General features: G+C 32.8%; 1 pseudogene; it reads left to right on the top strand.

Moving 5' to 3' along the window:
- Positions 1–5120: 5120 nt before the first annotated feature.
- On the top strand, positions 5121–11799 carry LOC134257969 (proteasome assembly chaperone 2-like; annotated as a pseudogene).
- Positions 11800–13266: the final 1467 nt, after the last annotated feature.

Here is a 13266-nt window from a genome sequence, read left to right as displayed (position 1 = left end):
CGTTGAATTTCGAATGATTAACATCTCACGTCATATGATGCCATTTATAAATAATAAGTAGGTCACATTGATGCAAAAATTATAAATTAAACTGTCTCTTCAAAAAATGTATTTCTTACGACAGAAACAGATTTACAAATCGAATAAATAGGCAGACTGTTTCCCCCCTTATTTTTGGGACAACCGTTCGGCAACGCGTTAACTCAAGAGCCCTGGCATTGTGAGGAATGAGTGATTGTTGTTTTTCGTCCCTTTCGAGAATTTAACGCATGTAGAGACGTCAAAATATAACCCAGTGAAGGGCTTCAAATTTTGATCTTTATTCTGCACTCAGGGCTATTGAGCAACGAGGGATCTCTATCGTGCCAACGCCTCCGTGACACGAAACCTCGGTTTCTAAGGTCTCATCCGAAGGACCCGCAACTTGCACTTCAAAGTGCCGAGCGCATGGCAAAGGAAACGGTTTCTATCCATTTTTTATCAACTTAGGTCAGTCGCATCGTCTCAAGCCACGGTCCGGAGTCCGCATAAAGATCTCTCCTACAGCCAGAATGGGAGAGGATCGTACATTTTGGCCGTGGTTTGCGACGATGTGTCAGTCGCGGTCGATTGCGAGATTCGTACCCACGACCTTCCGATCACGGATCGAGCGCTTTAAATATCGAGCAAGCTACCATGACATTACGAGGATGAAAGGCCAGCTACCTTCAGTTTACACGAATCCGTCCTCGTATGATGCCACGAATCCGTCCTCGTATGATGCTTAGGAAAAGAAAGGAAATTGATGACATTATGCTGATGTTTTACTATATCAGACAGAAAGTCAAAAAGTAAACTCACGTTTAGCTGATCACCCTCCATGATACTTTTGCTGTACTGTGCAAAGTTTAGTACCTGGCAACTTCGAGTGAATAATTGTGACGTAAAAGCTATTTTTGACGTATATGGGGAATTAAATGCATTATGACGTAATTTCTTTGTGACGTCAAAAAGAAGCATTTCCTACTTGATTTTACATTTTTATTAAGCTTAAACCTTCTGAGTACAAATTAAGCATGCGTTTGCACATCGTTCAAAGAGGAGATGGATTTAGAAAAATCAATTTGATGCTAACAAGGCAAGGGTACGTTACTCTTTCTTGTCACAGCGCTACCAAGATGTTTGTAGGCCAATTAGGTACGTCGAGAATATGACATAAGAAATTTGGGCCATTTGAAATTCACACTCGTTACTATGTTTATAAATGTCACTGTCATATTACGAGTGTGAATTTCAAATTTCTTATGTCATATTCTCGACGTACCTAATTGGCCTACAAACTTGGATACAGTTAAACTTTAGTCTGCATTTTTACACGTTTACTAGAAACAGAGAAATTTACGAAGCCTTCCAGTTGCAGCTGGTTTCTGTAATCTATCGTGAATTTAAAAAAAAAATAAAAAAAACTCTAGGTGCAGGTAAATTTGACATCTATCTAGTAATCTTAGAATTTACAATATGATTAATTTCCACTTGGATTATCATTTTTTTTCCCCACAGTAATCTCCAGTCAGAATTCTCGAGTTTAAGATCATATATATGTATATACTTTTTATCTGAGTCATGTTAAAAAAAACAAATTATCTTTATGTTGCTATCTAATTAGTATCTATCATTAACTTCTGGATGCAGAGATAGTTAAATCACATTAAGACAAACATGACAAAGGCTGAATATACACCACTTATACAAAACTCTCCAAATATTAATGTTGCAAATGGTACTCACGTTTGAATTAACAGTTTGGTTGACCGACATCCATGATGATTTTGCTGTAAAATCTAAGTTTACTTAGGAAAACTTTCCTGACAATGCCAATAATGAGGTATTGTGACGTATAATGTTTTGTGACTATGATGTCATAATAGATACACTGGTATTCTAAATATAACCTGTATATTTTTTTTTTTAATTTTCGGAGACTATAATTTTTAAGTTATGTTACATATATATAAAATACATGGTTACTGTCTTCTCTGAAATATAAGCGATATTTGGGCGAGGGTAAGAAAACGTGATAGAGGGCGAGGCTTATCATGTATTTTGTTTATCCTGCAACATATTCTTTACATTTGAACGTCCAAAACTAGCTATTTTCGACAGATTTAGGCACATCTCTTCAGTTGAAACTATGACGCTACAGGCGTAAACATTGCATTATACATGACGTCGGAATACATGCACGAGGCTTTATTAGGGCAGTGACCGGATAAAGCTTTGGTTTATTAGGTTACCTTTATTAGGTCAATGCAAGGGGTAGTTGCAGGATAAAAACTTAAATGAAAACGAAAATGTAAAATAAAAAAAATCATATTAAAATTTTATAATTAAAAATATCCGCTTACTATGGAATGCCATATACATGTACGACAGCCAACTGCTGACTGCTTACTGCCAACTGTCAGCTGCTTACTGCTAATTGCCACACATATTTGAATAAATTTTATTTTTATATTGATATTTATGTGAATTTTTCAACAAAAAAAAAAAAAAACAAAAAACAAAAACAAACAAACAAAACAAAAACAGGCGCGGATCTAGAACATTTTTTCCAAGAGGGTCACTCATGTTAAAAAAAATCCAACCCAGAAATTTCTTGACAAGAAAAAAAAACGTACAATCCTTTCCTTAATGTGAAAATTTAAATGCCCCCCCCCCTCCCCAGTCTACCCCCAAGATATTTGCATGTGAAACATTATAACACACAGAGAAATACATCTTTAATTTGAGGAAATTTTTAACTATAAAATATAATGGAAAATATAACTTTATTTTCTAAACATCATTATCTGCGATACGACAAATCTTTTTTTTTTGTTTTTAATTTTCTCTCTTCAAAGGTTTTGTTGTCTCCGGGGATGGGGAGGGGGTGTTACTTCTTTTAAGATTAAAAGCAGAAAATAGTCATTTTATTACCTATTTCAAATAAGAAAATAAAAATAAACAATGTTCTTTATCAATGGCATACACTGTATATTGAATATTACATAAATTAAAACATAATGGTCATTTAGTCAATTTAATTTTACCAGGGTGACCTCTTGGAAAAAAAATGTCCTGGATCCGCGCCTGTTTTCTTTTTTTTTTTTTTTGTTTTTTTTTGTTTGTTTGTTTGTTTTTTTTTTTTTTTAAAATTAATATAAATGTAAATATCAATATAAATATAAAATTTATTCAAATGTGTGGCAGTTGGCGGTAAGCAGCTGACAGTTGGCAGTAAGCAGTCAGCAGTTGGCAGTAAGCAGTTGGCTGTCGTATATGGCATTCTATAGCTTACAGGTTTGTGAAGATGTTCCGTGAAAGACTTTGAGGCTACCATTTGTTTTATCTATCTATGTATCTTTTTTTTTTAATTTAACTGTGACAGTCACTTTTTTATATATAGATGCACGAAGAAATACAGTGAAATCGCCAATTCCGGGTCACGTCAGGGTGTTTCGTTGATAGTTTGCAAATCTGTTCAATTTATATTTTATGCAATATATGTATTGAAAGAACAAATAGTGAGTCATCCAAACACCTTTTCGTTTTCAAAGTAGCTACACGGGAACAATATTTACTAGGGTATTTCAGCAAGGCCTAGCTTCCCCAGTTACGAATCATTTTCTCCATTTCCGGGTCAGGTGACTTCACGGTCGTGTAATATTCATGGAACGTTTTGGAACACGATTTTTATTATGTTGAAACATAAAACAATTCATGCAGCTTGGGAAAAAGTAAAACAATCACAGAAATATGTTTAAATTATTTTTAAAACAATTACAACAAAACAAATTGCAGTATGCAAAATGTAAAAAAATGTATTAGGATTAGAATAATACAATTAAATTCATTTATTTAAAAGATGCATTTGAAGGGTTAACTCGATTTTATTTTTTAGAAAAAATATTTTCCAGTTAGAATGCTTTTGATAATCAAGGTAAATACATGGTTGTCGATTGGTTTTGTACATAGAATTTTGAGCTGTTCATGCCATGAGATTGCGTGACCCGCAATTGGAGAAACTACTACAGTTTGATTTAATAATCATTATAATTTTATTTGAGCAGCGATCATTATGATTGATTTCTGAGTTAAAACTAAATGCATTTGCCATACTTTCGAGCTCTTATTATGTCATCTAGAACTTTTATATCAGCCTTTCTGCAGCGAACAAAAACGAAAGTAGCCCGTCACCGCAGCAGAAACATCCAAGTCTTTAATGAGTGCGTTTCAGAATTTTGATTGTCGGATGCTCTCTTAAAGTTGATATTCAAAATTTTGTAATTAATTACAGACAGAAAGACCATTCTTCACGACCAGCGTATTCATTAAGTTTTTTGCGCTTAAATTTTAACACTAGGCATAAAATACACGCGAGTGACCCGGAATAGGAGACGACCCGGAATATTGGCGACTCCACTGTATCATGTTCTGATCACAGGGGCATCTTATCCACTCTGTTCTCTACTTCATATATAAAAATATGAAGTAGAGAACAGAGTGGATAAGATGCCCCTGTGTTCTGATACAATATATTTTATTATCGACCTTTAAACATCGACCTTATTAAATTTTTCATCTACATTAAAAAATGGCCCTATGCGGTATAATAAATTACATTATTCATCAAAAAACATAGCAAACTTCAAATAGATTTATGGATAAATAAACAAATTATAATGTACTGTATAATTTTAAGTGTATTTTTATTAATATTATACCGAATAGGGCCATTCTTTAAACGTGAGAAAAAGTACAATCTGCTTGCATATAACGACATATAGATGTGTTTGACGGGGACATTTTATATTTTTGAGATATTTTACACTCTTACATTTTTTTTCATTAAAAAAAAGGGGGGGGTATTATCCATACTTCATGTGCCTGTGCTTGAGATCACATCATTCACATGCAGGGTACATGCACAGGTAAAATTCAACATGGACTTTTCTTTTTCTATTTTACTCATTTTGACCAAAAATTTTACAAACATTAACATTGTCTAAAAACTTCACTGATATATATGTTTTTTAGAAAGTTTTCCCCAAGTTTTTTTTTAAGTTTACGAATAACTTTTTGTAACACTTCTCCATAGCAAACAAAATGGCGGCCTCCATGAGTAAACATATTTTTTGTATCGTGTGAGCGTTTATATTATTTTATTCTCATTCGAAGTCATACAAAATGTTTATACCAGTAGACAAAAAGAATCCACGGTCATTTGAAGGATATACCTTAATCTTGGTAAGAAATATGCTTTTTTAAATGCTGGAATATTGTGAAGGCGATCTAGTCGGTACATGTAACCACAAGGACCACGAGATAGGACACTCTAGCGATAAAATTATATTGTCTTACTGATCCATTTGTGTTTAGTGTATGCCTTGAGATACACTAAGATTACTTTTATTTTAGGATAGTTGCAGATCTGTAGCTCCCTGCTCTGAAAAAAAAAATATGGATGGACAACTATCTATCCCATTTTTTTTTAAAGAGAGCTACAGCTAGCCTGCAGAACTGTAGCTCTCTGAAAAAAATATATTGACAGACTAGAGAGCTACAGTGTCATCCATTGAAAAAACTGTATATTTATTGCGTACAAAAAGTTGCACTTAGTTCAGGATTAATTCTAATAAATTCTTACCCTTGAAGGTGAAAAAGATAGATTAAAAAAAAAATTCCTTACTCCTCTATCCGTTTATGAAGTGCTCTCATAGTTCAGTTCATATCTGCATGAAGTGTGTTGTACTGAATTATCTCGCAAACCAAAATGACAGTATAAATAGATGAAATTTATGTTGATCTCAATTTGAGGGCCAGTAGGACTATTAACATCATGCAGTTATAAGGAATGTTTTGTTGTGGAAACAGTGAAAGATTATGTTAAGAACAAAGGGTTAGTAATATTTTGAGATGACAGTTTGAAAACATGGAGAGATAACTTGAGAAACATCACACTTTTTTGTGCACAATAAATATACAGTTTTTTCAATGAGTGGCACTGTAGCTCATCGGTCTGTCTGACAGACTCTGTCAAAATATTTTTTAGAGAGCTACAGTTCTTCAGCTAGGAGAGCCACAGATCTGCAGCTAATTTCAGGGCCTTAAAGTTAAACATCATTTTTTTTTTTTTTTTTTTTAGAAATTAATGAATAGGCCCAGTCCATTCGAAAGACTACATATATATATATATATATATATATATATATATATATATATATATATATATATATATATATATATATATATATATATATATATATATATATATATATATATATATATATATATATATATAAGCTATTAAAAGCTACCGTATGAATTTAAACTTACTCCAGTTGCTAATTTTACCCACTGGTACTACATGTATTTGCTTTACCTGCATTTTGTTGTGTACTACAAAAACAACACAATATGATTAGTGCCAGATTGTACATAATACAATCACACTAAAGATGAATGTGACAATATTTGAGCCCAAAATTTATTACTTTCTGACAGACTTGATATGTTGACAGTGCAATCACCAGGGCAATTTTAGACACCTATTTAGCTTTATCTTAGATCAGCTGAAACTCTACGTCACATGACTTCATATGCATATTACATGTTACCAAAACAAAGTCTGATCAGGGGTATTTTTAACCACAAATGTTTAATCTACTTTTTATCTGCTTTACATTTATATCAATTAAATCAAGGTGAATTTAATTTTTTTTGTTGAGTTTCATATTACTGCAAGAACGTAGTTTGCAGCGAGATGCATTTCACTATTACACTAAAGGACCATAGGTAACTGCAGAAAAAAATCATTTGGATCAATGTGCAATTTAAATCTAAAGAACGAGGGCGCATTTGATTGGCATTCGGCAGGAATCTGGGCGTAATTGAAAAGTGAAAATTTGATCAACACATGTGTTTTATATGTGTTTCACATGAAATTTTATAATTTTTTTTATTTATCGGGTTTCTGTGCGACAGGAAAGGAAAATATTTTCCCGAAATTGAGCTTTGATTTACTGAAAAATAACTTGAAAATTGGCCAGACCAGACATTTGGTACAAAATGGTAAATTTTTAAACACGTTATTCTAAAATTTTTCTATCTCTGGGTCTTCTCTCCATGATTTTGAAATGTTATTTGTGTGTATTTTATTTCAAAGAAACAAATACACATTTTTAAAAAAGGGAGAGAAGACCCAGAGACCACGAAAAATGTACTTTTCCCCAAAAATCCAAAAAAAAATGTGTTAATGTGGTGCTTCTTTGTCCTTTTTAAATCATCTGAATACATGTAGAGGTGATAGCTCAGTTAGTTGGGCTACCTGTTCAGTACACTCGAAATGAAAAGTTTTTGGTTCGAGCCTGGCATCGTGCGTTAATTTTTTTCATGCAAACAACCATTCATTTTGTCAGTTTCGTTTTATGTACTGATGTATTAAAATTTTGAATTAGATAAATTTTGGTTCAGTTTGGTTCTCGAGCGAAATCAATTCGAATCTTCTATTCTATAATGTACATGTATACATATATGCATCTATGCATTAAATATTTTAGATGTTTATTTTTTGTGAAACATTACTATGTTATAGTATCCCTTTAATTAGGAAAAACGGGTATAGATGTTACAATATCACATGGTCTTTCAAACTAACTAAAAAAAATCTATGGACGTGTTTGTAAAATCTGACCAGCTATATTCAGTCAACCAAATCATGGACATTTAAACCATAAACTTTTCGTACAAATGATTCCTGCAGATCACATGCCAAATGCGCCAATCTTCTTTTTCTCTTAACCCAGGTATTGCTTTAAGAGTTCACACTCATAGTGATGATGGATGATAAGGCTGCTCGCTATTAATTTTGCATCAATACATAATGCTCTACACTTTCAATTAATTTTTGGTAGTTAAGAATCAAAAACAAGTATAAAAAGTCACACAAATCTTTATCAGTTTTAAAACAACATCATGCTTTCTTAAAAAAAAAAATGTTTTTATGATGGTTTTCAGTGATTTTCTCTCAATTCTTCAATCTTGCAAAGTTTTTTTTTTATAAATTAACACCCTAACACACTGTCAGAATGTTAAATACATGTAATGACAAATTGTGATACATAACGGTCAATTTCTTTTTCCTCCATCTTTCATGTGCCTCCACCTGCTGAAATTGATATTACACAGAGTTACATAAATTTCCTTACTAGCCTTTTATTTACTTGGATTATTTATTGTAGCCAGCAGTATCAGTGGGAAATGTAGGACAACTAGCAGCTGACTTGTTGATTTCCACCATGTGGCTGGACAAATGTGGCTTCATCTATCATGACAGTATCCTGCCCTTGGTTGGAAATGATCCTTTTGCCCATCCAGAAGCAGATGTCTGCAAAGTTGTTACTGCATGTGAGGGTAAGACTTTGGGGGAAAATATAGAATTAAAATAAATGAGTACCCTCTCTCTGAAATAATAAAAATAAAAACCAGTGGAAAATTTTCAACTGTTAATTTATGGGAAAAAATTGATAAATATAAAGTTTGCAATAGAAAAAAATGTAACCCCCAACAATTATCCCCCTTCCTCCCCCAAAAATATTGTAATATAAAAAAGACACATGTAACTTTTACTGGGAATATATGATCCCTATTTTTTATTGTAGTGTATGAAAGTAAACTAGATCAGCTGGTTGTTATTCAACAGAGGGCTCCCTTTGTAAAGGTATGCTTTTATCATATATTAAAGAAGAAAAGATACACGTACCTCCATACTACCAAGCCATCTCAGAAGGCTGTTTGTTAATGTTAAATTTCCTCAAATAAAGTACACTGTATTCATTTTTCTTCCACTTCAGGGAAAGATGCCAAGTTTTCGACGCTGGTTGATAAGTTGGATTAAGGAAAATAAGTTTGAGAAGGTCGTCATTCTCAGCAGCATGCATGCACATGAACGACTTGATGTTCAGTTACAAGGGTATAACACAGTATTAATTCATGTTAACTGAAGAAAAAAAGCAAAACTTGTAGAAAAGTATTATCTGTCAAAGGTTTAGGTTCTGCAAAAGGGAGATAACAGGATATAGTCAAATGATAAAACATGAGAATCACCCTCAGCTCAGTAATTTGATTTTTTTTAAAAGATTGATAGGAATTTTCTAACTGATGATGTAGATTAAAATAAAATTTATGCGAACTTTATCACTTTGAAATAAAATTTTACTTTAATTAACATTTTGTAAATGAAAACAAAGTTCACATATTTCATGCAATTCATGCATGCAAATTGTAAAAGTTTAATTTTCTAGAGTGGCTTGTATTGATACTTATATATATCATATAATGGTAAACTAAAACCCTATAAAAATGATTTTAGTTTGTAGTTTGTTTATCAATAATTATGTTGTAGAAAATTACAAACTCATTCATTGTTGAAAAACACTAAAAATGATCCTGATAGCAGTAACATTAATTACAATTTCAGGTCCCAATTTAGGTATGTAGCCACCTCTGATATAGAAGACAAACACAAAGAAAGGTTTTGTCACGAGGCTCTACAGTGGAAACCTTTAGAACAAAAACCCTGTTTGACTGAGTCTGGAAAGACAGAGGATTCCCTCTATCTCCCTGGGGGTGGCATTGCCAGAACCCTGTTTGATGAATGGCAAGTAAAATTTACTCCTTTATCCAAATTGCAAAAAAAACAACGGGTATAAGAAAATCTGTGGAAGGTTTTATATGTATTTTTTCACTGAATGATTTAGAGATCCGTGGATATTGGCCTGGATAGCTCAGTTGATAGAGCACCTGACTGGAGATGCAGGGGTCCCAGGTTCAATTCCAGGGTCCAAGCGGGCACCTCTTCTTTCCCGTTCAACAGATACTCGCCTCATTCAAAAAAAGATCTTCATCCCACACAAGCATTTTTCTTGCAGTTCTCAAGGAGACATACCTGCTGTTGTCCTCCTTGTGTTTTTGTGCAGAAGGAGCAATGCTCAGGATGCTGTTAATTAGTAGCTACAACCTCAACCTGTGGCTACATTCTATTTATTTTAGAGTAAATTTTATATGAAAATTACGAGGGGGCATTTCAAAAGTTCTGGCAACTGTTTAATAAAAGATTAACCGTTTTACGGAAATTATTGAGTTTAATATCATCCCAAGATTAGTAAAAATATAAACATATTGTGACGTCACTTTATAATTTTTGTGAATCAATAACTCCGAAAATGACGTCAGAATATAGGATACTTAGCATACTGACCATAAAAATGACGTAACAAAAGACACAATTTGATCAAATAAAAATTTTCAAGACAACTTTTCTCATTCTGGTCGATTAACGGAGGGAAATACCAAATTGGCGGAATGTTCATATAGACCACAATCTATCATATGGTATTTTATTTTTAGTTTCTTGTTCTGAAATGGTTTTAGCGAGTGTCAAACTTGGCATGGTTTTAAATCCGCTCAAACTTTTGCGTAAAAGAGACCTAAATTGGAAAAAACAAAATTGACAATAAAAAAAAAAATAGGCGATCGTTTACAAAATTCGATGGCATAAATTTTATGTTTTTTCCAGATTGGTGGGATCAAAGAAGGCTAAGAGAAGTTAAGTTTAGGTGCCCCAATTTTCTCGTAAAATCCAAAATGGCGGCGCGCAGTTGAAACCCCCCCGTACCTCCACATATTCACAAATTTTAATGCATGGAAAATAAATAAGACTTTACATGTCTGAGTAACTTATATTCATTTTTTGGATTCAAAAGTCAAAAGCAGTAGCGAGTTTTGGGGTGCCGAAGTTGAATTTATATGAAAAAATACGCATAGATTAGTGGGAAAAAAATTAGTACATTTTTTTCTTTAAAAGGTAAGGTCCTTTACTCAAAATTACGTGATGAAAACTGCATTAATATACTTCAGTTTAATACAGAACATGTTTTATTTCAAACAATGGAGAGCTATATAAAAGACCGAAAATCCAGCCGTATCATGTAAATAAAAATCTTAAATGAATGTCTATGATAGCATAACCGGACATAAACCGTGCTCGTAAACAAACCATACAATGAATAATGGAATTGCTGATAAACAGTATCATAGTCCTACTCTATCTCTTTGCAAATTAAAATTTTCTTTGAAATATTTTTTCAAATAAGCCTTTGACAGAACTTTTACAATCTTTATGTCGATAAAAACGCGACTTTAAAGTATCTTAATTTTTAAATTTGACGTCATTTTTGGAGTTATTACGTCATAAAAATTATAAAGTAACATCACAATATGTGTATATTTTTCTGCTCTTTCCAATGATGTCAAACTCAATAATTTAGTAAAACGGTTAATCTTTTATTAAACATTCCAGAACTTTTGAAATGCCCCTCGTATATGGCTTTTCTTTGTGGTTATATCATAAGGATTGGTATTTGTCCATCTATTAACGGACTTGTATGGAAAAAAGTTTCTCTTCCTTTGGCCCAGTGTCTTACTGTCTTTCATACATGTTCTCAAAGAGTGTTTTAAGGGAAAAGTGGACACAGTGAATTGAAGAAGTTTATAATTTCAAAAGTCAAGAAATGTAATTGTAACATGTTTTTAATCCAATGATTTGAACCAGTTGGATGGATGTAAGCAAAAGATTTACAACGTTAATTTTCCAATTTGCAGCCCAAATATGATTTGGATGGAAAGACCATTATAAAGCCTGCCTCCACATGGAAAATTCCTTCATCTTGGAGACTTTTGTTTGGGACAGCTGTGGATCAAACTTTATTTCACTAATTTTAAGAGAGAGAGAGAGAGAGAGAGAGAGAGAGAGAGAGAGAGATCCTTTAAAAATGACAATTGTACACTGCTGCCACAGCATTTTTCACCAGATTTTATCTTTCCAGTCAAAATGCACTGATGGCATTTTTATCTCAGCATAATACATGTATTTGCAATTACTGCCATCTGCTCATATTTTGTTTACTGGTATGTGATATTAATCACCAACAAATGCCACTTTTTTTTATTTCAAAATCACTGGCGGATTTATGAGGGGGAGCCCAGGGGGGCTCGGTCCCCCTTTTGAGTTTTTTCAAAAGATACACAATATCTTGATAAATCAATGTTTTTTGGTGTGACTATGGGCCCCTACCTTGACCTCAGAAAATAATACTACCCCCTTTTCAAAATTTCTGGATCGCCACTGAAAATCACTTGTTTTTGAATTGCATTCTTTAATCTTTTCAACATTATAAAAAACCTGGTTTGTACAATTTTTTGTATATAAAGTTTTTATCACTAAATATATTTTGTGTTGTATATTTTTTGTGGATTTTAAAAAGACGATTGAATATTGATCCACAAGCGATGTGAGAGATTACCAGACACATTCTTGTAATACAGATCTTGACTTCAACATCTGAGATGGAGAGGAGAAATCCAATTCATGTTTATATCTGTAAAGAAAAATGTCAAGGTTACAGTGACGATCAGATGTCTTTTCTTGAAAGTTTTGTTGAAAATAAATTCACTTAATGATCCCATCGTCCCAAGCCATGGGTTTTGTGTCCATTCTATTCCCACAATGTGGGAATAGAGTGGCTTGTGATGATGTAATGATCTACAATAATGATTATGTGTTTGGTCAAAATAACTGATTTCCAATGAACAAAGCTGTCAAATCATAAAATTTAATATCGTGAGGAGGAGAGAGTTTGCTTTGCCCACTGCCACTGGATATTTTCATTTTGATTACTTTATGAATGATTTAGATCGTAAGACATACGTTATCAAAGAAAAAAGACAGTGACAGCACAGATGCTTGTTTCACACAGTACGTTAGTTTTCTATTTAATTGTATAGTAGAAAACTAGCATTCTATATGAAACAAGTGCTTGTGAGTGACGATACAAGAGGGCAAAGAGCCCAAGGTCCTTGACTTGCTCTCCTAATAAACTTTATCCTAGAATTTCAAAAAAAAAAAAAAAAGCCAAGAACCCAAGAAGCATCAACTGACAAAGTTTGATGATACTAAGTATCTTATTTGAGGTATTTATATGTAGATATTTTGTACCTTTGGTTTTATTTAATTTAGCTGAATTCTAATAACACATAATGATTTAAATTAAATGTGAATCTTCAAACCCTGAAAAAATAAGCAGAAGTACATGTATTTACGAAATTTAATATTTTAACAAGTACAGTTCCATCACAATAATATGGCATTTCTTAAACTCAAAAAGCCAAATTTCTTACATTTGAATTTTC

This window comes from Saccostrea cucullata, unplaced genomic scaffold (assembly GCF_032062105.1).
Source record: "Saccostrea cucullata isolate Sc308-1 unplaced genomic scaffold, CSIRO_AGI_Scuc_v1 ctg16171, whole genome shotgun sequence".
Lineage (NCBI taxonomy): Eukaryota > Metazoa > Mollusca > Bivalvia > Ostreida > Ostreidae > Saccostrea > Saccostrea cuccullata.
Note: the sequence above shows the minus strand (reverse complement) of the source record. Positions and strands in the feature narration are given on the sequence as shown.